Below are 27,212 nucleotides of genomic sequence, written 5' to 3' on the forward strand. Positions count from 1 at the left end.
TGTTCTGTTAGGATGGAGTGAGGTACAGTGGGGAAGCAGAACTGCTTTGGGAAAGAACAGCTCTCACCCAAGTGTAGGTGTGGGTTATTATTAGAGAAGACTCCTACATCATCTCCAGGCCCAAGAAAGAGCCATACACCCTACTCCTTAAGCACAGTGCCTTTTACAGTCATGCACTCCTTTGCATGAAGCAACTGCTTGATTTATTTTTTTTTATTAAAGATTTTATTTATTTATTTGACAGAGAGAAATCACAAGTAGGCAGAGAGGCAGGCAGAGAGAGAGGAGGAAGCAGGCTCCCCGCTGAGCAGAAAGCCCGATGTGGGGCTTGAACCCAGGACCTGGGATCATGACCTGAGCCGAAGGCAGCGGCTTAACCCACTGAGCCACCCAGGCGCCCCGCAACTGCTTGATTTAATTAGACATGCCCAGTAACAACTCCCTTTTGGTGGGCACTCACCATGTGTATGGTATTTCATGTATATCATTCTTAATCCTTACAAATATTTTGTGAGATAGGTACTGTTATTAACTTTATTTATTTATTTATTTGAGAGAGAGGTAGAGGGAGAGAGAGAGAGAGTGAATACATGCGAACTGAGGTGAGGGGCAGAGAGAGAGAGAGGGAGAGAGAGAATCTTGAGCAGGCTCCACGCTCAACACAGAGCCTGAGGTGGGGCTGGATGTTGTGACCCTGAGATCATGACCTGTTCCAGAAATCAAGTCGGATGCTCTACCAACTGAGCCACCCAGGCACCGCAGCCCTATTTTTGAATAACAGCTTTCTGAAGGTATCATTCACCTATCCTAAAATTAATCTTTTCTATTGTGGTAAAATATACATAACACAAAATTACAATTTTAACTTTCTTTAAGCATACAGTTCAGTGCCGTTAAGGACACTTACAGTGTTAGGCAACCAACCCCACTACCCATTTTCAGAACATTTTCTCCATCCCAAACAGAAACTTCATACCCACTGAATACTAACCCTTCATTTCCCCCTCCCATTAGGTTCTAGTAGTCTCTATTCCACTTTCTGTTTTTATGAATGTGCCTATTCTAGATAACTCCATAAGTGGATTTTGTGTCTTAATTTATTTCAGGTAGCATAGTGTTTTCCAGATGCATCCATGTTGTAGCATGTATCAGAATTTCCTTCCTTTTTAAGGCTCTTTTTAAAGAGCCATTTCTGTGAGTCAGGTGGCAAGGTTCTATACCAGCCCATTGTATGGACAGACCATGTCTTATTTATCCATTCATCTGTGGATGGACATTTCACTTTTTGGCTATTAGAGGAATGCTCTAGGAACATTTGTGTATTGATCCATTTTAGAGATGAGGAGAGTGAGTCTTAAGATAAATGACCTTCCCAGGATCACAGAGTTAATGAGGTGTGCTTAAAGTCAAGCTAGTTCCCCTGCTCATGCTACCACTCATGCAGCAGGAGATCCAAGATCCGGATGGTCCCCAGTGCACAGGCAATGGCAGGCACCAACATGGCCCACCTCATCGCCATTCTACTCTGCTAGCTTACATGTAATTTAACTTTAAAAGCCCTAGGCAGCGAGACAAAGCAAAGGATAACTACCAAATTAGAACTAACACTATATTTAGCCAAATGAAGAAGAGAATCAAAATCGTCTTACTGATAGGCTTGGACGGGTCCAAGAAAAATCTCTAAGCATCATAATTTTAAGGGCTACTGACACTTGGGCAATTTCTTCTTTTACTCGGTAAAAATGTATTCACTACAAGGTATGAAACAGCCACTGCGCAGTGCTCTGAAGAGAAAGAAATGAAATAAGACACAGTCCCAGGGAGTTCCAAAGTCTAGTTGGAGAGGCAGGGTCACGGAAGCAGAGAATTACTGCACCATGATTATAACGTGGCACGTGGCTAGCCTCATGGTGTCACTTGGCTAAATGGCTGCATCTGGCAAAGGCCACTGATGGAACCCTGAGTCTCTGCCCAGGTCCATTCTGCTAGCAAAATGGCAAGGTCTGCAGAAGTCCCGATAAGTGAAGCTTGGCCTAGAATTCCTGAAGATAAGAGTGCTCTACCCAGTAGCTAATGGGGTGGATGTTGTGATCAGCTTGCCCACATCCTCATTCAGAAGCAAGGGAGTTATTTCTTCAGCTGCTAGCGTTATTACTGGCAGGCAGCCCCTGGTCCTTAGCCCCCTTCAGGGATTACTCCAGCTGCGAAAAACCCACTTCATCCAAGGTTACACCCCCTTCGCTGGGGAACTCACTTCCAACAACTGAATGATATGAGGGTATCAAGTTCTTGTCCTTTTGCCCCACTCAGGACAGCTCTGGAGGGTCGTCCCATCTTTGGAATTCCTTGCAGGGTTGGCTGAGGCTTCCATGGAGAGAGAGAGCGAGAGAGCAAAGCGAGGACACGCTGAGCAGGGAGCCCAATGGGGTGCTCAATCCCAGGACCCTGGGATCATGACCTGAGCGGAAAGGAGATGCTTAACTGACTGAGCCACACAGGGGTCCCTTGAGGCTTCCACTGAAACTACATCACAGTCTGACTTCCTCTGTGGCTCTTGCCCTCCTATCCAAGCTGTTGATCCCCAAGGCACTCCCTCATATTACTTCCTGCAGGCTAATCTTGTGAAAAATGTCTAGAACCGAGCACAGTGGGACCTCATTTGAGAATAGGGCTTTTCTGGAAGTCGGATTAGTAGGGAGGTCTCAATCTTTTTCCCCATGATCCTCACCAGTGACTTGTTGCAGGAAATGGGAAATATAGCAATAGCAGCCACAAATGTACTCAGATAGGTTTATGGACCGAAAGGGAGAAACTGAGAGCAGAAAGTTTGTAACAAAGCAAAACTCACTTCTACATCGTAGGTCATAGTTTAAAAATCCCATTAATGTTCATGTGAAGTTTTATGCCAGGAGCCAGAGTTAATTTGCCATCTTAAAAATGTTTGCAAGGAACTAAAAAACAAAACAAAACAAAACAAAACAAAAAACTAAGAAAGCTCCTATGACATGTTTTGAGTTATTCAGAAAGAACCTTGGAGTTAAAATCCACATGACCTCCAAATTCCAATGAATCTTAAACAAGTCTTAATATTGAGATCTTCTCTTCCATGTATTTTTAACATGCTCTGCTAACTGCGTTAGCTTACCCGTAATCTTAGACAAAAGATCACTTTTAGTCTCACTGAAAGACTTCATAGATCCTCCATAAATCATTTACATAAAAGGTAGTTTTCCCAACCCTAATATTCTAGTTTAACTAAGAAATCTAATGTGTTGTGTTTTTTTTACAGACAAAAACATAAAGTGCTTGTAAAAATAGCCAACATTAAAGAGTTGTAAAATTCCATGCCTGGATAGATATGTTATGGTTTGGAATATTTTACTACAAAAGTATGGTACTGTGATAATATATATTTGGTCTTTGTCCTTAATGTCTGGCCTATAAGACTTTTGGAATTTCCTGAGTGATATGGGTGAGAAGAGAGTCTTTGTTATTTATAAAAGCCCCTTTTAAAGCATATCTGAGGTTATGCTAAGGAAGTGACTCTTGGTGGGCTCCTAGAGCTTCTGGAAGGGAGCTGGTTGCCAGAGGAACCAACCATGTCATTAGACACTTGGAACTTTGTGTCCTCTGGGGAGTGGCAAGAGTCCGCAGATTGATCTAGTCACCATTAGTCAACAATTTAGTCAATCGTGCCTATGTAATGAAGCCTCCATAAAAATCCCTAAACAATGGAGTTCAGAGAGCTTCCGGTTTGGTGACCAAAGGCACATCCATGTACTGGGAGGCTGGCCCACCCCAAACTCCATGGGGATGGAAGCTCCAGTACTCGCAACCCTTCCGGACCTTGACTGATGTACCAGAAGGCCCGGGACTTATCACTGGCCTCTGAAGTGGGGGCGATTTTATGGGGTTGAGCCCTTAATTTGGGGTTCTATGCCACCTCTGGGTAATTAGTGTTAGAATTAAATTGAATTGTAGTACACCCAGTTGGTTTCTGGAGAGTTAAAGAATTGGTAGGTGTGTGAAAAAAGAAAAAATCCCCACATATCTGGTGTCGGAAGCGTCATGAGTAAAAATTAGCTCATAGTAGGAGGTAACGTGATTTTTCAGTAATTGAATTATAGGGCAGTAAAGAAATAAAACCAAATACAAAAGCCTTAGTAAAAAGGGATAGTTGGGGTGCCTGGGTGGCTCAGTAGGTTAAGCCGCTGTCTTTGGCTCAGGTCATGATCTCAGGGTCCTGGGATCGAGTCTTCCATCGGGCTCTCTGCTCAGCAGGAAGCCTGCTTCTCTCTCTCTCTCTCTATCTGCCTACTTGTGATCTCTCTCTGTCAAATAAATAAATAAATTCTTTAAAAAAAGGGGATATTTGGCTTAACCATGATAACTGCAAAGCCTTATTTTATAATATTCAAACACCAGAAATCACTTGAAAAAGATCCATTTCTGTCCCTACATACGTGTCATTAGAGGTAAGAGCACAGCCTGGGGTGTTCACCAGGCCACGAGGTAACCACATAAATTCAGACAAGTGACTTCAATCATACTCACCTGGAGGGGCCAAGGGGGGGGCCATGCTAAGATGGGCCACTTTGGCATGAACATTATCTTGAGTTAAAAGCAATCCAAACCCAGCTGATTCAGGAAAAGCTATTTACCTCCCCCTCAGCTGCTTGCCTTACCAGAGGCAGGGAACTAGTAACAGAGACTCCCTTTTACCTAAGAAACTTAGCTGCATCATAGGGCAACCTTGTTTTTCCGAACATCTCCTTTCACCTTCTTCCTAATGGTCTTTCTCCTATATGTATGCTCAGACCATTACCCCTCTCTTTAGCTCACAGAAGCTTCATGCTGCCTTGCTGGCTTTGGAATTTCCAGGTCTGTGTGGATTCCCCATAAGTACATATGCTATCAACTTTGATTTTCTGCTGTTAATCTGTCTCACGTCAATCTGATTCTTAGTTCAGCTAGAAGGACCGTGAAGGGCAGAGGAAATTCTTTGTTCACAATACATCTTTTTTTTTTTAAACATTTAATTTATTTATTTGACAGACCGAGATCACAAGTAGGCAGAGACACAGGCAGAGAGAGAGAGAGAGGAAGCAGGCTCCCTGCCGAGCAGAGAGCCCGATGTGGGGCTCGATCCTAGGACCCTGAGACCATGACCTGAGCCGAACGCAGAGGCTTTAACCCACTGAGCCACCCAGGCGCCCTCCAACACATCTTTCTATAATGTGGATATAAAGAGAGCCAATGTCATGGTGTCACGGTCAGCAATGAGTGAGACAATATGTATGCATCTCTTACCTGAGTGCCCCGCACATAGTAAATGTGGAAATACGAATGAATATCATCACTACTGTCCCTACACTTTTATTCCACGAAAGGTATTGCCAGCTGTCGTTATCTTGAGCCTCCCACGAAGGGAGGCTCTCCAGACCCTCCACGGGAATCCCACTGTGAGCGTGGCAGATGACCTTGGAGGAGGAAGCACAAAGCTTCCTGCCCTTACAGCATCACTCAGCATGTTGGGAATTACTTGCAGAAAAATCAGGCTCTAACTGCTCATCCCAGCACCCTCCAGTCAGGGAAGGTGCTCATCCAGTCGCCTTCTCTGTCAAGCCCTCTCTGAACCTCCAGGACTGGATCCTGAACCCCAGCCTCAGAGAGCAGCTCCGCCAATCCCCAACAACTGCATCGCTTTCCTAGACCAACTATAGCTTTCCTGAGGGCACACGTGTTAGACGATGGGTGCACCCCTGGTCTTTCAAAGACATTATCCAAATGCTTTTGATGTCCCTAAACTGTATAGAATAATGAGAAGATGAAAAAGCTTTTTGTAACCTGGGTATAGACACAGTACAATAGAAAAAGAGAGAGAAAGAGAGGGAGGGAGGGAGGAAGGGGAGGGTTGGCGGGGAGGGAGAGAGAGAGAGGGACAGAAAGAGAGAGAGAGAAGGAAGGAAGGGAAGGAAGAAGAAAGAGAAATTAGGGCTTTAAAACAAATGATTTTTCTCAAAATGGGTTTTTTCTCAGAAGTCAAATATCATCTTTGGGTTACTAGACTATCATTTTGAAATCTGAAGATATGTGACGACCTAAGTCTGGAAAAATTGTGTCTAAAAAGCAAATTAGATATAAAAAAAATCCCCTCCTAAAGAGTTTCTCTGCCACATAAGACACACACACACACACACACACGTGTGTGTGTGTATAGAAAGTCATATATATAGGAAGTCATTTTATATATTATCATATTCACTTTTCATGACCACATTAGGAGGTAGGAACTAATAGTTCCACATTATACACTAAGAACTGAGGTTTCTAGGAAGCAGTAAACTACACATGGCGAGGGTCCATGGTGAATTTCCTAAAAGCCCAGAACTCTGACAGAGGCCTGTGACTCCAGACTTAGTCTGTATTTCTCTACAGAGAGGTTCTCACAAGATGGAAATTCAGATCCTTGACTGTCTCTACAACCTGCTCTGTCCTCTCCAGTGCGTAACTCACACAGTTACAAAGTCAGCCTCTGATCAGTACTGGCACACATACCAACCTTTCACTCCATACATTATTTGAGGAAAATGTTTACTTTCTCTAATGGTACAAACCAAAATGATGATTCGCTTAGATGAGTCAGAAAATTCCCCCAAGAGAAAGTCAACGCTTTGAAGGAAGAACTCCATTTTGAAATACATTGAAAGAGACTCCATGCACAGATAGAAGGGTTTCCTTGGCCCCCAGAGGAGTTTTGCCTCCATGAACATTAATCCCTTGCAGTGAAACTGTGTTGATTTAAGGGAGAATCCCTTGTTGAGACAGTGAGGAGGATGCTGGGCAGATCTCAGTTAGAGGAACATTTGAGGTCTAGTAAAGAGATGATGCGGCAGGAGAAATCTGGAGTGAGATTCAGATAAAGGAAGAGACAAGTCTGGCAAAGGGGCAATTTGTGAGTTGTATGTGGAAGACACGCTAGAGACCATTGAGGAATTCAAATGGGATGAACTGTACTGAGATGAAAGGATTATCCCAGAAGCATCTGCTTATTTGAGACTATTATTTTCAGGAAGAAAGCTTTTCAAAGAAATTCACTGAAATGGTACTTTTGATTGACTTCCATATTCTTTTTTGAAAAGATTTATTTATTTTATGTATTATATTATTTTTTAAAAGATTTTATTTACTTATTTGACAGAGAGATAAAGACAGCCAGAGAGCGCAAGTGTCGGCGGGGGTAGGGAGATGGCAGAGGGAGAGGGAGAAGAAGGCTCCCTGCTGAACAGGGAGCACAAAGGAGGGCTCAGTCCCAGGACCCTGGGATCATGACCCGAGCTTAAGGCAGATGCTTAAGCAACTGAGGCACCCAGGCGCCCCATTATATTTTATATTCTTGAAAAAAGATCATTGCAAAAGATAAGTCATGAGCTAGAAGAAAGTGAGTAAGAAAAATAAGGATTGTGATAGGGAAGCTCAGTAATTACCCCCACTACCCCCATTGTCATCATGGCTAACACTTTCTGAATACTTGTAAGGTACCGGGGAATCTTTCAAGATTTTACAAATTTAATTCATTTCTCTCTCTCAATGACTGTAGGAAGACGGTGTTGTTATTATTATCTTCATTTTTTTAGATTAAGAAGCAAAAAGGTACAGTTTAAGAAACTTGCCTCCAATCACACAGCTAATAAAGTAGTGAGTCGGAAATTTCAATCCAGCCTCTGGGTTCTAAGCCTATGATCTCAATCTCTATACTATTACAGATGGACTAGTAGTTTTGCCTTTCGACTGCCCCCCAAAATACACTAGATAATATATATATATACACACACACATACATACATATATATATATATGTATATATATATATATATATATATATATATATATTTTTTTTTTAAGGCTATGAGAAGCTTTGAGGCTTTGATATGATCATTCCCACATATGTTGGCGCTGCTGGAAGATAGAAGATATCAGCAAACACTACTGGAACAAAGGCTATCTCTTTCATAGCTGGGAGAGATGCTGTTTAAGATATATTGTAATTCATGGCTTCTGTTAAATTTGTAAGCACTTACCTCTTTCTCCTTCCTGACATTCTTTTCAACTATTTCGCCTTTTCCATGTGTAACCCTATGTATTTATGCTCAGGAAATCTGTCACTGTACATATATTTTGTTTTTCTTTGATCTGTATTGTTTAGACTTCCTCAAATTAAGCAATTAACTTAGAAGTTTCCTAAAAGGACCCCAACACCATGCTTATGCATAACTTCAATTTTAAAATGTTGTTCAGGGATACTGTATCATATGATCCCTTCAAATTCCAGGGCAGGCCACAGGGTGCTAGCTACCTTACGGTGACTTACAGTTGGTTTAAATGCTGACCATGGCAATGAAAAATACGGGGTGGTCTAAGCATAGTTTCAAAATGTTCCTCTTCAAAATTACTGACTATCTGTTGAAAACCCTAAAGTTTCCTAAATGTATACACATCAGTTTGAATAGAATGTTATGAGCTTCAGAGAAGGATCCTAAGAATACTTCTATCACCAACTAATGAGATGAAGTATTATATACGAATTGTGATGATAATGTAAGCCTTCCCAACATGTGCTGAACCTCACTTTCATGAGAAGCTCCAAGTTGAATAAGCCACAGAGTCTTAAAAACCATGATCACATATGGCATTTTTATTTTAGTGGGTTCTTGGAGAAAGGCATGAATGAAGAAAGAGGATCAGCTCTTCAAACGGAAGGATGTACATTCTTCTTTGGTGTCTACCCCCCAAAAAGAGCAGAACGGTGGCTGGAGTGAAGTGAAACTTTGAAGAAGAAATACACACACATTTCCATGGGTGTGCAGGCACACGCGTGTGTGCGTGCACGCACACACACCCCCATATTTATTTGCTCCTGAGCAAACTTAATACCTTCCAATGGCTGTGCCTATCACTTAGCGTATAAGCCAATGTTCTCGTAATTGTCTACACACCCTCTACCATTTAGTGTTGGATGCCAACTATCTGACCTTCCCGTGTTGTGTTGGGGCCTGTGCATTCTGGCTCAGGAGAACCAACTGTGCTCATCCCTCAGCTCTCCGTCCAGTGACAGTAAGTTGGTATGTACACCAAGCAAACCCCACCGATGAGAGTTTTTTGTTGAGATATCACCTCTTCTCTGACTACTCTATTTGAAACAGGATCCCACTTTCTCACACCACTCCCAAAGCACCCCCATTCGCCACAGCACACATGACCTTCTGGTTTTATATAACGATGTGGGGTTAGGGTGCCAACCACCACACAATTGAAAATCTGCATATAACTTTTGACTCCAAAAACTTAACTACTAATGGCCTACTGTCTCCTGGAAGTAAATAATGTAAACAGTTGATGAACACATATTTTGTATGTCCTATGTATTATATACTATATTCTTACAATAAAATAAGCTCGGGAAAAGAAAATGTTATTAAGAAAATCATAAGTGGGGGCGCCTGGGTGGCTCAGTGGGTTAAGGCCTTTGCCTTTTTTTTTTTTTTTTAAGATTTTATTAATTATTTATTTATTTGTCAGAGAGAGAGAGATCGAGCATACAAGCAGGCAGGGTGGTAGGCAGAGGTGGAGAGAGAAGCAGGCTCCCTGCCGAGCAAGGAGCCCAATGTGGGACTCTTTCCCAGGACCCTGGGGTCATGACCTGAGCCGAAGGCAGCGGCTTAACCAACTGAGCCACCAGGGTGTCCCTAAGTGTTCAACTCTTGATTTTGGCTCAGGTCATGACCTCAGAGTTGTGAGATCAAGCCCTATGCTGAATATATTTATCTTAAGCCTGCTTAAGATTTTCTACCCCCAAACCTTGTAAACTCTCTCTCTTAAAGAAAGAAAGAAAATTATAAGGAAAAGAAATACATTTGCAGTACTGCAGCACTGTAAAAAATCCACATATAAGTGGACCCACGTGGTTCAAGACTGTGTTATTCAAGGGTCAACTGTATATATTTTTTTCAAAAGTGGCTGAGTGGATGTTTTACTGCACATTTTTAATGTATATGAGGGATTTAACAGATCTGGCTAAAAAGTATGAACCCCTTGTAGAAATTATTAAATCTCGACATGGGAAAAGTAACAGATTTTAAGACCCAAAGCTTTTTGCATAATTCTGGTTAACTGAATTTTAACTCTAAAATACATTTGAAAATGAACTCATATACCTGTTAGAGTTGAGAGGGTAAAATAGAACATTTAAAAAGTTTCAGAGAAAGCATTATGAATTTTTGGTGCATCTGAATTAACTTCATCTTAAGCGTCCATTTTTTAATTTCTCACTTTACTATCTTTCTTCATTGTATCTGTTAGTGGGAGTGAAAAGCAATATAAAATCAAACATGGTTAATTCTAATTCTATCTTAGGTATAAAAATTGTTTTTTCTGTGTATTTTATTTGTTTGTTTATTGCCTGTCCTCTCCAGCTAACATGTAAGTTACATGAGGACGAGGATTTTTCTGTGTTGTTTGTGTCTGTATTTGTAAGTTTGTCATTTAACCTTGGGGACAAAGAAAGTAATCGTCAGCTGTGGAATTTTGGTGGGAGCTGGTGGTGGGTGTATTGAGATGGGAGGCACTCCAGGTTTCTTGACATCGTACAAGGTAGGCATTTATTTTTCCTTTTTCTTTTCTTTTCCTTTCTTTTCTTTTCTTCCTTCCTTCCTCTTTTCTTTCTTCCTTTCCTCTCCTCTCCTTTCCTCCCTCCCTCCCTCTCTCCCTTTCTTTTCCCTTCCTTCCCGCCTTCCCTCCCTTCTTCCTTCCTTCCTTCCTTCTTTTCTTTTCTTTCTTTCTTTCTTTCTTTCTTTCTTTCTTTCTTTCTTTCTCAGAGAGAGAGAGCACAAGCAGGGGAAGCAGCAGACAGAGGGAGAAGCAGATTCCCTGCCAAGCAAGGAAACCTACATAAGACTCGATCCCAGGACCTGAGGATTACAACCGGAGCCAAAGGCAGGCCCCAAACAACTGAGGCACCCAGGCGTCCCAGGCACTTATTTTTCTATAGGACTAGTACAGTCCTTACTTTTGCCTTAAAAGCAACACCAGATCTAGGTCTGCTCAATTGTGCTCTAAAAGGGACAGGCTCACATAGGGGCAAAGACCCATTCTTTCAATAATGCATGCAAAAACATTTATCTAAAGCTTACTGTATGCTGGGTCCCAATCCAAGTGCCAGAGATACAGCAGTGGACAAAATAGAAAAAAAATTTCTGCCCATATGGAGCTTGCAACCTACCAGGAGAAAGCAGGTAAAAAAAACATATACATGTATGATGTGATGTCAGGCATTTGTAAGTGCTGTGAGAGAACAATGAAGCAGGAAGGGGACAAATTCAGGATAGAGAATACAAGTTCGAGGGGTGGGGGGGTGGGAGGGGAGAGGCTACTCCTTAAGACAGAGTAATCAGGGAAGGCCTCCCTGAGGAGGAGGTGTCTGAGTTGAGACCAGAGAAAGAGCATCCCAAGTGGAGGAAATAGCACGTATGTTTGGGTTACCTTTAGCTGTGGAAAGACATAACCCCACAATTTCACAGCTTAAAACATTAATCTCATCTCATCTCTCACAGTTCTGTGGGTTGACCGGGCTCAGCTGGGCAGTGCTTGCTGGAGGTCACTCGTGGAGCAGCTGGGGCTGGAGTCATTTGAAGGTTGGACTATGTTAAATCCGAGACAGCTCTGCTCCCTAGTTTAGTGCCTTGGGAGGGATGGCCTGAAGGCTGGAATCAGCTGGGCCAGGTAACCAGTGGGCTTCTCTGTGTCCTCTCCAGCAGGGTGCTCTCAGGGTCTCTGGACTTACTCCACAGTGTCACTCAAGTTGCCAAGGGTGAGTTTTCCAGGAAAGAAGTGGAGCCTGAGAGCTTCTTAAGGCCTGACCCCCCAGGCTGGAAGAGCATCACTTCAATCATGCTCTGCTGGTCAAAGCAATGATAGGGCCCTCCTAGATTCAAAGGGAAGCACAGAACCCGCTTCTGCCTCTCCATGGAAGAAACATCAGAGAATTTGTGGCCATCTTTAATCTGTCTCCATGTGCAAAAGTCCTGGGGTAGAAATGTACTGGACATACTAGAATCCTGAGTGGCGGGACTAAAGTGTTGCTTGACGAGGGTGGTAGGGGTAGATCATATAGGTGCTTGGAGGCTGTGATAAAACATTAGTTATTCCTTCTTTCAATTACTTTTTGTTGCCTTTTTTTTTTTTTTTTTTTTTGGTCCTATGGTTCTACAGTCAAGAAACCTTGGCTTCAGCCTGGATACGTAGACAAGAGGTCAACACTGATCTGGGAGAAATGCCTGGAACCAGGAAGGGAAAATACGAGGCCCCTAAAATAGCAGTGGCACAACCAGCCCGGCCTCAGAAAGAGCAGTAGCAGCTTAAAACAACCAGTTGACTTTAGAGACACTCCATCCTTTTTAATCCAAAGGATCAACGTCATCAAGTATCATAAGAATATCACTTGACTGCCAGACTCTACGTAGGTCACCCTTAAATATAGAGTTTTCTCTTTCCTGCCTATGGTTGAAGCTGTATAGAAAGCAATGCTTCTTAAAACCTTACTATGATTACACTTTGCAATGGAAAAATGAAATGAACCCGAGACATGTGTATGGCTGTCTACTCTCATATTTATTTCGTATGGCACAGAGTTCTAGCAGTTTCCCCAGAATGAGCACCTTTAATACACTTTAAGATGTTTGGATGAAGAATGAAATAGGATGACTCGATGTCTCCCAATAGCCCTTGATTTAACCAAAAGGACAGTTCATGTCAGTGGCCTCCATGAGCTCCTAATACCACTAGGATATCAGGTAGGTCCCAGGAGGTCAAAAGAGGATTAAACGAGGCGTAAGACAGAAGAGGGCAGCAGGAGGGAGCAAGAACCTGATCACGAAGAAGAGGAGAGTTCAGTTCTTGGCACCCTTACCCTCTTCTTTTCTTTGGACGTTCCCCACCCTTCTGTAGGATTTCTTCCCATGTCAGCACCTTGGCTATGACTCTGGAGTGAGATGGATCAGGGTTGTAGACCCCACACTCCATCACCTGCCACCTGGGGGACCTTGAGCAAATCACCCAGAGGCTTTGTGCTTCCATGACTTCATTTGTAAATAAGGGAGAATCATAACCATCAGGCTTCTCTGAGTTAACAGTGAGATCACACATAGCAAATGCTTAGGGTGGTGCTTGGTACATCGAGAAATCTCAAAAGACGTTGGCTATTTGTCATTATTAAATTCACTCTTTAACTGAATTGCCAGAGGCCACAAGGCCCATGTGTGTCTGGTTCAACGTGAGAGCCTAAACTGTCGGGGACTATGAATTACGATTTTTCCTTGGTTTGCACGTGACCAGACACGGTCTGTGGCAGCGGCCCTTAATATTTGCCAACTTAAAAACAGAGGAAACAGTAAATGTCAGCAGTAAAAGGCGCCATGCCACTCCGCAGCGTCTCTGCTCCGAGTTTTACGAGGAGCCTTTGTGCTCAAAGCTGAAACGCGTAGATAAGTAAGTTCTCCCACCAATCTGCAGGATTACCTTCTCCAGAGCTCCGTGCTTGTGCGAATCTTCTCTAAATGTGTTTGAAGACAATAATCACTTCTAGGACTTGGGGCCAGTTCCATGGTTGCTCCAGAGTTAGTCAGAGTTAGGGATCATCTGACAATTTTGCTGTAATAATGACGCTCTACAAAAAGGTTTTACACGCTCCATGAAGTTATTCCCTTGAATTCATTCGGCGATGTCCTTCAAGGTTTTGAGAAGCGTTCAAAAAGTTTTCCGCGGCAGCATCTCTGACCACCTTGACCTCACTGAGTTCCAATTTGCTTACTGCCTCACACATGAAAACATCAGACACATGGCACCTCCCTGTGCACCTAAGAGAATTTTTATTTTTATTTTTTAAAGATTTCATTGATTTATTTGAAAGCAAGTGAGAGAGAAAGAGACAGAACACAAGAGATGGGAAGGCAAAGGGAGAGAAAAGAGAGGGAGAAGGAGACTCCCCGCTGAGCAGGGAGCCCGATGCGGGACTTAATCCCAGGACCCTGGGATCATGACTTGAGCAGAAGGCAGATGCTTAACTGACTGACCCACCCAGGCATCCCCAGTAGAAGTTTTTCAATGTGATTCAAAGCTGGTTTGCCATGAGGAAGCAAAATGCATAGAGGGAATATCATTCTGTTTTACTTCCGAGTTTTTTGTGATGCCAGATATTTGAAGTTGCATAAGGGAAGGTAACCTGTTGCATGATAAAGGATTGATGGTGTAAGATCCAGGCGTACGTTTGGTACAGGTTATTATTTTTTTTTTAATTGAAGATGTCTGAGAAATGGCGGCACACATACATGCACCCTGCTAACCTATGAGGTCTGTGCTGCCCAGTACGGTAGCCACGAGCTGTACGTGGCTAATGAGCATTTCGTATGTGGCGAGCCTAAGTTGAGATGAGCTACAAGTACAAGATACACACCAGATGTCAGAGGCTTAGTACAAAGAATGTAAAACACCACATTTATCAGGTTTTATACTGACTACATGCTGAGAGGACACTATTTTGAATATACTGGGTTAAGTAAAATATATTATTAAAATTGATTTCAGCTCTTTCTTGTTACTTTTCGATATGGTTACTAGAAAATTTATTTTCTTAAATGTTTTTTAAAGATTTTATCTATTTATTTGTCAGAGAAAGAGAGAGCACAAGCAGGGGGGCAGCAGGCAGAGGGAGAAGCAGGCTCCCCGCAGAGCAAGGAGCCCGATGCAGGACTGGATCCCAGGACCCTGGGATCATAACCTGAGCCGAAGGCAGACGCTTAACCAAACAACTGAGCCGCCAAGGTGTCCCTAGTTACTAGAAAGTTTAAATGACGTATGTGGCACATCTATTTCTACTGTGCAGTGCTGTTTTAAGCTATTTTGGTGAGTATTCCCAGATTTCACATACATGTCAAAAAAAAAGAAAAAAATTAATGTATTTTGGTTCTCTGACCTTGGGTTATTTAGAGTTTAGTAAACTCTGACATACCTACTATCTCCTGACAATTCTAGAAGAATACCAGCATTGCCACTCGGTAACCTGAAGGGAAGGGCCTCGCTGGGTCTAGCAATAACATTGTCACATATGGACATTGTCGCAGAGGAGAGATGACGGAAACGTAGAAGGTAAACAGAACCAGGAAAGGAGATTTTATTTTCTCTCTTCTACTATCTATTTTCTCTTGTTGGTCTGGGCATGTAAGTTTAGCTGTAGCCAAATGCTGATGGCCTAGCCTATTAATAATATGGGACACAAATAAAGAAGGGGAGGGAGACAAACCATCAGAGACTCTAAATCTCAGGAAACAAACTGAGGGGGGGTGGGGGGGGGTGGGGGGGAGGGAGGGGGTGGCTGGGTTATGGACATTAGGGAGGATATGTGCTATGGTGAGTGCTGTGAATTGTGTAAGCCTGATGATTCACAGACCTGTACCCCTGAAACAAATAATATATGTTAATGTTAATAAAAATAAAATAAAATATTAAAAATTAAAATAAATTTAAAAAAAGAGAAAAGCCTGGGTTTAAAAGGAAGAGTTACAGTTCAGTGTATAAGGAGCCTGTAAAAATATTTTCAGGATGAGTGTATTGGCCTGGTTCTCTTTAGGTAAGAATCTGTACAGCTTCGGGGTGCCTGGGTGGCTTCGTGGGTTAAGCCTCTGCCTTCAGCTCAGGTCATGATCCCAGGGTCCTGGGATCAAGCCCCGCATCAGGTTCTCTGCTCAGCAGGGAGCCTGTTTCCCCTTCTCCCTCTGCCTGCCTCTCTGCCTACTTGTGATCACTGTCTGTCAAATAAATAAATAAAAATCTTAAAAAAAAAAAAAAAGAAGACGAAGAAGCTTCATCCTCCCTGGTGCCCTTGCCATTCAAATTCTTACTTAGTATTATGAATCCACACAATAGTTAGAGAAGTTTTTCAAAAGCAAAGTCAATAGACTCTAGCCTTCCTATCAAAACATTCTTAGTAACTTCAGTTTATCAGAGCAGCCTCGTTGGCAAGGATAAGGTTAACCAGTATCTTCAGTTAGCCTCTTCTCTCTTTCAAAGCTCAAAGCACTAAGCAAGACAAATACCTTTCTTTTGCAAATGGAGACAGCAGGGCACAAATAAATACCATGGCCAAGGTGGCACAAAGGGTCAACAATGAAGTGTGTGTGTGTGTGTGTGTGTGTGTGTGTGTGTGTGTATCAGACACTGGGAAAACTCTGCAGCCCACTGGTAACAGGATAAGAGGCTTTGACATTCTGCATTCAAACAGTTGCTTTGGGATCTAGACTGTCTAAACTCAAAGGGCTGGGCTCACTAAGCCCAGCTGTTAGCAGTTTGGTCTTTGTTAACGGATATATAACCCAGGAGATCGCTGCTGGGCAGGTGTGAATTACAGAGTTAAACATCTTCTCATGGCCCATGAGCTCCCAAAAGGTAGAGTCTGAGTCTAATTACATTTTTTAAAATAAAAATAAGAGGAGCTCTTTATAAAAAAAGTTCTGGCAGTATTAAAAAATTCAAAGAAGCAGGAAGCAAATTATCTCAAATTACACCATCCAGGTTAAAAAACAGCTATAGCATTTCGTGCCTGACATTCCAGACCCCTTTATAAGCATCTACAAGATAAAAAGATGGATGGATGGGTGGCTGGGTGGGTAGGTGGATAGATGGATGGATGGATGGATGGATGGATGGATGAGTGGGTGGGTGGATGGATGGATGGATAGATGGATGGATGGATGAATGAATGGATAAATGCACAATGGATGACTGACAGAGGGAGAAAGGAAACAAAAAAGAAAGGAAAGGAGGAGGGAAGGAATGGGGGAGGTAGGGAGGGAAAAAGGGGCAAAGAAAAGAAATGCAAGTATCTGAGAATCAAATCATACTATATTTGCTATTTTTAATGACCTAAACTTACTTGAATTTAATGGAAGAAACACACACTGAAGTGAACTGAAGGAAGTTTTAAATTTCAAATAAATGTTGCATGACCCCAAGAAATATTGGTTCCTGAAAGACCCCTGTAGCAAAAAAAGTGAAAAAAATCATAAAACCATTAAGTAATCTGAGTCTGTGGTTTTTTAATTGGCTACAAGTCTAATCTTGGTATAGAATGCTTCTATGCTATGAAAGAAGATGTCACTAGTACTCAATTTGCTTACATTTCTTCTCTTCTCACCTTCCTCACACTCTGATTTTATAGATTGCATTCTTTCTTTTCTTTTTTTGTTTTTTTACCCTATAAAGGTTGTTTTAAAAATATAGTCCGGGGACGCCTGAGGGGCAAAGTCGGTTAAATGTCTGACTCCTGTTTTCAGCTCAGGTCATGATCTTGGGGTCATGAGACTGCCTCCCGCGTGGGGTTCTGTGTTCGGCACAGAGGCTGCTTAAGATTCTCTGCCTCTGCCCCTTCCCCACTCGTGTGCTCTCTCTTCCAAATAAGTAAGTAAAAATAAAAAATAAAAATAAAAATACATTCTGTAGTTGATTCTCTAGTACCAAACATAATTCTTCCTATTCTTTACATTTAACTCTTTATTTAAATGTGTTTACTGTTTAAAAACAGTTTCACCAAGGCTTCTTGATTCCTGAGTTCTTGGAGTCCCCATCTGATGACACTCTGAAGTGGAGTGCTGTTATGACCAAATTTTACATTGGGTGCCATTGGGTGAAACAGGGGATGGGGATTAAAGAGGGCACTTGTCGTGATGAGCACTGGGTGATGTACGGAAGTGTTGAGTCACTCTGTTGTACACCTGAAGCTAATATAACACTGCATGTTAACTAACCAGAATGAAAATAAAAACTTAAATAAATAAACAGGGTGGCACTGGCTTAGCGGACAGCGTGCAGGTAGCCAGGAAGGAGATGTCACAGGATTAAGAGGCAGAGAAGTAGGAATGCATTGGCCAGACTGTTGTCTGGATAATCTGAAAGGCACAGCAAGTGCTTACCAGACTTGGCACGATGAGGGAAATTGTTGAAGAGTTCGTGATTGCTGGCTTTCACATGTCATACATCTGCTTTCAGCAACAGTTGAGCTCTGAGTTTGAGCAGCCAGTATTAGAAACCTAAAAAGTTTTCCTTGCCATCAATTCTCAAATTTTATGATCAGAGGCTGCTATCTTTTCTGGTTTGATTGGGGCATGGAAATCTTTGTTTTGCTTTTTTGTTTGCTGTATTTTACTTTGACACTTTTTTCTTTTTTGGGTAGGGGGGTTAATCTCCTTTTATACTGACGAGAGAACCTTTGATCTCACAAATCTGACACTGGCTAGAGCCCAAACTGTCTCAAATTCAATTATGTAGCCTATCACCTTGTATGCTAGTGACCTATGTTTGATGTTTAATAAATGTCGGACTGTTTGAACAGAGTATAGATACCTTATTGAAAGTAACTGATTGGCGGGGCGCCTGGGTGGCTCAGTGGGTTAAGCCTCTGCCTTCGGCTCAGGTCATGATCTCAGGGTCCTGGGATCGAGTCCCACATCGGGCTCTCTGCTCAGCAGGGAGCCTGCTTCCCTTCCTCTCTCTCTGCCTGCCTCTCTGCCTACTCGTGATCTCTCTCTGTCAAATAAATAAATAAAAAATCTTTAAAAAAAAAAAAGAAAGTAACTGATTGGCAAAATATCCTCTGTATTATGGAGTGTTCTTACAACAGAATATTATATACCTGTTTAAAATGGGATCTATAAAGCACTTTTTTTTTTAAACAAAGTACTTTTAATGACATTGGAGAGTATCTATGAAATATTCATGCATGAAAAAGCAGACCTAAAAAACCTTTTTTAATTGTGAAAGTATAAAAATAGGAATCCAAGAATGTTAAATATAAACAAAATATGCTGTGTGTGTATGTGTGTGTATGTGATCTTGAGGTACACATAATGGAACACCATTCATCCTACTTTCAAACGGGGTTGGACAAGGTATCATCAGGAAAGTGGGGAGGATACAGGGCTTGGGAAGGAGCCAGGATGATAACTGTAGTCAACTGCAGAACATTTTTTTAAAGATTTTATGTATTTATTTGACAGAGACACAGTGTAAGGGAACACACGCAGGGAGAGTGGGAGAAGGAGAAGCAGGCTTCCCGCTGAGCAGAGAGCCTGATGCGGGGATCGATCCCAGGACTCTGGGATCAAGACCTGAGCTGAAGACAGACGCTTAACAACTGAGCCACCCAGGCACCCCAACTGCAGAACATTTTAACAAAAAGGAAAATCTTCGGCTGGAGTTTTCCAAGACACAACCTTGTAAGTTTGGAAGGAAGGAGAGCAGTCAAGCCAAGTGCTGGGGCTCAGAAGGAAGTGACGCAAAGCCTCTCATCCAGGGGACAGCAAGGTGTCCATGTAGTCTTGGCACCCCAAGACCTTGGATCGTGCTCTGACCCCATCGCTTCCTGCCCTCTGCAATCAATCTCTCCATAGCCTTTATGTTCTCACCTGTGAAATGGGGCTAAAACTTCTAGCTCACAGCCAAGTAACTCACAAGTAAGATGTTATGTGGAAAAGCACTCGCTTGGTAGGATCCAGAGGTCCGTGCCACAGGAGTGTCACTCTTGCTATCATTTGCTGGATGTTGCAAAGGCCAGGAGAAAAGCAAGGACTCCGTGAGCAGCAGACTCGGAATCCACGTGTCGGCCTTTCCGGGGGCTGCTGCCGAGACGGCGGCACATTCCAGGCCCTCTTGTACTTCCGGACAATGCCCCGGTAACTGCAGGCTGCTAACGTTCTCTGACCAACTGTTACCTGGTTGCCCTTATTAGCCTCTGGTGAGCTGGGAGCCTGTCACTGCCTCTTCTTTTTTTAAAGATTTTATTTATTTATGTGTGTGTGAGAGAGAGAGCGCACGAGCAGGGGGGAGGAGCGGAAGGAGAGGGAAAAGCAGACTTCATGCTGGGTGGGGAGCCCCAGTCGGGGTTCGATCGCAGAACCCTGAGATCAGGATATGAGCCGAAGGCAGACACTTACCCAACTGAGCCACCCAAGCGCCCCCTTTCACTGCATCTTCTTTGGACTACTTGGCTGAACCCCACGATGACACGTTATAGGACCTGTCAAATCTGGCACAAGACTGAAGCTGAAGGCCTATTTCCTTTAGTGAATGTCAGCATTGTAACTGAATTCTATACATTCTCTGCCCTCCGCCTTCAGCGTGATTTAAAACTGACTATGTGCTGCCCGCAATTCTAGCGACTGTCAAGTTTATCCAGATGTGTGTATGTGTGTGTTTGCACATAGAGGAGAGGCTTCCTAATTTTATCATAAATTAAGTTCCAAATGGAACACTCAAAGGCCGAGAATAAATTCATCTCCTAGCTCAAAACATTGCTCCAAATCCAGCCGTTGAAGGCATAATTTTTGGCAAATGATTACACGCCCGAAAGCTGCCTGTGTTTTCTAAAGAACACAAATGAGCACTCCGGTTTCTAGAATGATCCCTAGACAAATGGGTTTCTCTTCTGAAGAGGAAATTACTATTCCCCACACTAAAAAAACAAAACAAAACAAAACAAAACAAAACAAAACCTGTAATGATAAGAGATATTTGTTTCCAACAAATACAAAATGTCGTGGAATGTGGGTGGGAGGGGAAGAGAAGGTTCACGAAGCTCATCTCGGCTAGGGCAGACTCCCGGAGCCAGTGAGCTCTGTGTGGCCCGTGTGACATTCATGTGAAACTGGCAGCTGCTCCTGGGCCCAATGCAAGAGTCTGCCCAACCTGTTCCCAGGGACTTCTGTCATCACGAGAGAAGCAAGAGCAACCTGGACTTCGACGGAAATTTCCCTGGATTAACAGGACTGGAGGCAGAGGTGTGAGGAAGGGGATATTAAGAGCCTGAAGAAGACCGGACACCACTGATTTGCTCATTTCTGGGAGACGCTGAGGTCCTGCGTGACAAATGCAATTGTAATTTGAATATTTTATGTCTTGATATCTGGGCTCTCATTCTGTTGCTGTTCCCTGATCCAGAGAGTGAGTTAAGCACCTGTGATCACTTTCTCAAAATTCACCAACAGCTCTTGTTGCAAGAGACCTAGTTTCCGCTCCCTTTTACGGGCTCTCAGTATACCGGATTTTCAGCTGATTTTGGAGTTCTCAATGAACGGAGGTGGTGAGCCAAAAGGTACCTCCTTCAAGAGGTTGTGTGAGCAAAGGCAGCCAATATATTTGAGACAGGTGTCCTCATTCATAGGTCTCTTCAAGCACTGACCACATCGAGACACACGAGGGACTTTAACAATGAGCTTGGCTTCTAACTGCCAGGAAGCCGACTAAGACCAGAGGAACTCTTTTTTTGTCCCCCTCAGTTTCTCCAGATAGCTTAAGTTGGTAAATGATTATCAGTGTGAAGTTGGGCTGAAGCAGTTTCATGTTTGACTAGACTCTAGTTACATACTTCAGACTCATAAAAGCTTCCGAAACAGAGAAATTCTATTTGCTGACAGTCTAAATTGTACCAGACTTCAAAAATGTTCTCTACTTTCTTCAAGAGAATAAAAAACAAACGAGAGAACACACACACACACACACACACACACACACACATTAGATGGAAGAGAAAGAGATGTAAATCAAAATATAGTGAAGTTCCTTAGGAAGTTTTGACTTTCCGTCTTTAATAATGAGACAGTCCCTAAAAGAGAACACTGCTTCTAAGTCACTTTCAAGGTACCTAAACAGCCGCCTTCTGTACTCTACTAGCAGAAATTAGCATGATTATTTGCAAGACAGATGAAAAATTTCAGGACTGTGAAGCTCTAACGGAGGCATCACGGATTTCAGAAGTGAGGAAAACACCTTCTGAACTAATAAAGATTTGAGCTGAAGTGATCACTTTCCCCACCAACAATGAAACCCCAATGTAGCTTGGTATCGCATCTTTTATTCCGGAATGAGGCTTTGGAAAACCACACTGTAGCAACCTAAGACAGATCAACCTTAGCACTAAAAATGAATGTCACTCAGTAGTGATAACCATTTCCCACACACTACAGGCAAACAGTAAAGAGGCTCCGCGTATCACAGCACACAGCAGGGATTTCTGGATGCTTGTTATGGGGCTGGCATGAACACACTCCATCTATCAGCCAACTGTTCCTTCTACAGCTGCCAGGGCACTGGTGATACTGGGAGTCATCATTTCTTAAGAAACACAGCCTTTTGGGGCGCTCAGTAAGCGTCTGCCTTTGGCTCAGGTCATGATCCCAGGGTCCTGGGATCGAGCCCTGCAGTGGGGGGTCTGCTTCTCCCTCTGTGCTCTCTCTCTCTCTTCCAAATAGATAAATAAAATCTTAAAATCTTAAAAAAAAATACACGTTGGGCTCCTGTTGAAACAAGGCATGAATATATCGTAGATTTGCATGAACTACATTTTGTGCTTAGCAGTAGTTATTGAAATAGGCAATAGAGGATGCCTGAGTGGTTCAGTGGGTTAAGTCTCTGCCTTCGGCTCAGGTCATGATCCCAGGGTCCTGGTATCGAGCCCAACATCTCTGCTCAGCGGGGAGCCTGCTTCCCCCTCTCTCTCTGCCTGCCTCTCTGCCTACTTGTGATCTCTCTCTCTGTCAAATAAATACATACAATCTTAAAAAAAAAAAAAGAAAAGAAACAGGCAATACAGAGTAATGGCCAAATGCCTACAGGACTGCCTACCACGACAGAGGAAAAAACTTAAGAACTGCATTCTTTGGCATGTAGAAGGAGACAGAAAGCCAGAGTTGTTATCGTTAATTCCAGAAACGGATGCAGCCATCCCAAATGCTTTTCACAGGTTAAAAACAAAGAAAATATGAGCAGAACACATGCAGGCGGTGAAAGTGGAGGAGAAGTGTTTGGTTAGGGGAGGACTTCTTAGGCATCAGGTCTTTATCGCTATTTATTATCTGGATCTGACCATGGGAGGTCAAATTAACCCCTCTGTCTAGACCGAAACAGGCATTTATTTCATAGACTCATTAGTGTTTCAGTTGTCTTGGTAGTAGGAATTAATTACAGAGTAAGTCAGTATATCAAATATATATCCGTATATATGTATGTACCTGATATTTTTAAGTGCACTGATAGTTCTCATTTCCTCCAGTAGAGGTCAGAAAATAGCAACAGAGAAATAGGAAAATCTACGAACCCAGAGTATTTTCCAGTGATTTTCTCTAGCTAGGGTTATGGAAGGGTCTTTAAATTGTTTTTCTTTAACCACATTTTCTAATTCTATTTTTCCTTTTGTAATCCTTAAAAAGCAATGACATTTATCTGATATTTTATAAGGAGCACTGTCGGCATAATGTATTTACCCGGTATCAAGTCAGAGACACTGTTTAATTATCTGTATTTTTTTCTTAGCTGCACATAGATTATTTGAAATTGTCTAAGAAAGCGGCACAGGTAGCCAGGGTAACATCATTTCCGCAACTGATGACTGCAAACAGTCGCTTTCACAAGGAAGTTAATGTCAGCTGTAAGCTTACCAGAGGAACAAAGCATCCTGGGCATAGCTTCTGACGGCCAAGAAACCCGGCACACACAAAGACAGAGACATGAATATAATCTTTAGTCATCTCCTTTGTCTGGAAAAACCTACAAGAGAGCCCAGTGTTCTGGATCATTCTCTGCAAGTCTTCCATATTAGGACAGGGAAGACAAAGAAATAGGTCAACGTGACCTACATTTAAAAGCAAGGAATCCAATGACGGATGTTTACTAAGCCTGTTGATTGATGTGCAAGACATTGCACTATCGCCAAGCGACACTTTCATTTCTAATTCGTTTGTCTCTTTTTCTGCTAGACACAGATGGAAGCAAGGTGGTAAGTCTTAGAAAGCAAAATCTGACGGTCAACCAAAACATTTATGTATAAATTAAGGAAATCTATTACCCTCATTGTATCAAATTAGATAGATACTTATTTCCTGTTTTATTAAATGACTCATAATGTACAGTTTGTTATATGTCCTTCTGGATATTATCACTCACAAATAACATAAGGGTGTCAACATTGTTAACGTAAATCAAAACAGACTACTGCTACTTTCTTCTGTCTTCTAAAGGGATGATTTCAAAGGCGCCTGAGTGGTTCAGTTGGGTAAGTAACTGCCTTCGGCTCGGGTCATGACCCTGGAGTCCCGGGATCGGGTCCCCCATCAGGATCCCTGCTCAGTGGGGAGTCTGCTTCTCCCTCTGACCTTCCCCCTCTCATGCTCTCTCCCTGTCTCAAATAAATAAATAAAATTTTTAAAAAAGGGATGCTTTCTACCAGTGAGGAGTATGTCTTTGTACTGCTCACTTCCACTTGCACAAAGGGCAAGTATGGAAGAGAGGAAAAGCTTAAGTTCAAAACCTCTGCCAGTTCTCTGTGGGACTCCAGGGTTGGACTCAGAGTAGGTGACTCTTTGCTTGTCAGAGAACAACAGTAACTTTTTGGACCAAGACAATGCTGCTCGGAAAATAAGGATCAGGGAGATATGAGGGGAGCCTGAAGACAGCAACATGGTGGGTGACTTGGATCCATGGAGAAGTGTGGCCAGTGAGAAATCCCCAGGGGGCTCATTGATCTAAATGCTTATTAGAGTAAGAATGTCCAGTATTCAGTTCTAAGCTATTTGTGTTTCTGCAACTAACCCCCCCCCACCCCTATTGCTCAAAACTTCAGTCAAGTCTATGGCTTGCAAATGCTTGGGATGATCTGAAGATAATCAAGATAAAGAGGTGAATGTGAACACAGGTTGGCATGGATCAAAGGGAAGACAAGGGTCACAGTCTATAAGATGTGAATGAATATAGGTGTCATGGAAGCAGGAACCATGAGCCACAAATGATCATGGGAATGGCAGACCCAGTAAACTCAAAGAAATTTTCGGGAGATCAATGGAGCTTCCCCACAAAAAATGGAATGTAGGGCTTGAGCCACTTTTATGTTACTCTCCAAAGAACAGTAACCTTAGATGATATATAGGATACAATAACAAAATTTCAAAATACTGTTAGGCATATTACCAATACCTTCATAATATGAAGTCTAAGGCAGTATTTATAAAACTGTACACACGCTTTTGTGTCATGTAAAAGCGCCCAGCTATTCAAATAGAGGTATTTAATAAATCAATCACAAACATCTTTTTCTCTATTGGTTTTGTTCAACTTTTTGCCAAATGGGCAATACCACTTCATCAATAACCCTCCCAAATAGGTTAGAATTCCCAGTTAGCTCTCCTGTAATGATAGTGAAAACATTCAGGAATGCAATAAATTCTCTGAGGGCAGGAGCTGGACTTCATATATGGAAAGACCGAGAAAGAAGTCTTCAAATACTCCAAAGGCTGGCCCAGGCTTACCTTTACATGGTGGATGAGACGCTCTACCTCATTCACTTTGTAGGTCTCCAATCCTAGCTCCTTGGCTAATCTTAAGATACGATTCTGAGTTGGCCCAACGTAAGATCCTCCAAGGTCCACGTACTTAACCTTTTGGTTCTGTTTTCCCACAGAAAAAAATAAATAAAAATATTTGTGAAAATGTTCTTCCTAAGATAAATATAAAGAGCTCTGAAATAAGCAAATTGGCATTTCACGGGTTATAGACACACCTTAAGGTGTATCCATGGAAAATGGGATTCTGTTTCCAATGGTACTTCCTTCATGTGACTTAGTTATTAAACCATTCTTTAAAGCAAATTGGACTGCACTTTAAATAGGCAACAGACTTCTGAACCCTATCACTTACAACATCTTTCACATCATGGTTTGGTTTTTGTAAGCTCTGAATTGTTGATGAATTTCTCTTTACTTGGTACTTCAGGCTAATTTTGAGATGCTTAATGCTAGAGAAAACCAAGAAAGGAAATGATCACTTCTATGTGGTTAATCCAGACATTTGAAAGGTAGCATTAGGGAATGTTGGGCCATAATTTGAACCTTTGAAATTGTTCTTATATGTTCATGAGCAATTTTTCTATATGGCTACAAATAGGCTTCACTTCCAGTGACTAAGGACCGATCTCTGAAAAAGGGACTAGAAAAGCTCCTTATACCTGAAGGTGTCCAAGCATAACCAGATACCTATTAGTCAGGGATCCGTCATTTTCTGCTGTTTTTTGTTTGTCATCTAGCTCCCCTGTCCCCCAAAGATAACCAAAGTTTCGCATAGGTGGGAATCTTTATTTTATTCACTGATGTATTCTAAACACCTCTTTATTGGTGCAATAATACATCAGGCAAGTGCCAAGCACCATTAGGTAAACAAAGAGACAGAAGAAAATGTTGGAAAGGGTAGCAAATTGAGAGAGAGCCTGTTTCAAAGTAATTTCTACTCTCTTAAGAGTCAAACAAAATTCAAGACTTTTAGAAAAGAAAAAAAAAAATACTCAGCTTCAGCCTCCCATTTCTCCATCTCCATCCTTCATGTCTTACCCTGATGGTGTAAGTCCTGCCTCCTACCCGGTCCCGGGCTTCCAGAACAACCACATTCAGGCCAGAGTCATGTAGAAGCTTGGCCGCCGCCAGGCCTGGGGGGAAAATACAATAAGAAATCGCAATCAGACACTGCACAGGACTCCAGGTAAACCCCTCATGTTAACCCCAATGAGAAAGGTCCACGTTGGCTCACTCCCATGGCCTACTGCTACCTTCACCCTACACGTGCCTAGGGTTTCTCAGTAGAGGCCCAGATTCCAAGTCTGGGAAACCAGCTGCTATTTCTAGCAAGAACAAGAGGGATTTCATTTCTTTTCTTAAAATATTTTATTTATTTATTAGAGAGATGGAGAGAGACCACAAGTAGGCAGAGCAGCAGGCAGAGGGAGAGGGAGAAGCAGGCTACCCCACTGAGCAGGGAGCCCGATGTGGGGCTCGATCCCAGGAGCCAGCGATCATGACCTGAGCTGAAGGCGCTGCTCAACCGACTGAGCCACCCAGGGGCCCCAAGGGATTTCATTTCTGGTAAATGTCCCAAACCTTTAAAATATCTTTGGTTACTATATCAGCATGTCTATCTTTAAGGACTAAGTTGCATGACTATGTGTCTGACAACACAAATGAAAACAAAAGGCCACACTTCAGAGAAATGTATAAGCCCCACTAGGCACCAGACCAAACGTAGCCAATTGACTTTATTCTCCAGTAAATCTGAAAAAAAAAAAAATCCCAGTAAGT

At 42.4% G+C, this 27,212-nt stretch overlaps 1 protein-coding gene across 1 annotated transcript in view; it reads right to left on the reverse strand.

Moving 5' to 3' along the window:
* LOC111150485 (amine oxidase [flavin-containing] B) overlaps positions 1 to 27,212 on the reverse strand; it is a 101,614-nt gene that overhangs the window by 36,236 nt on the left and 38,166 nt on the right. Inside the window, exons 2-3 of the mRNA XM_022507954.1 lie at positions 26,472 to 26,566; positions 25,398 to 25,535 (exon numbers count right to left, since the gene is read on the reverse strand). The gene's annotated coding sequence lies outside the window, so the exon portion shown is untranslated. The remainder of the gene's footprint in view (positions 1 to 25,397; positions 25,536 to 26,471; positions 26,567 to 27,212) is intronic.

This window comes from Enhydra lutris, unplaced genomic scaffold (assembly GCF_002288905.1).
Source record: "Enhydra lutris kenyoni isolate GAN:26980312 unplaced genomic scaffold, ASM228890v2 scaffoldscaffold23, whole genome shotgun sequence".
Classification (NCBI taxonomy): domain Eukaryota; kingdom Metazoa; phylum Chordata; class Mammalia; order Carnivora; family Mustelidae; genus Enhydra; species Enhydra lutris.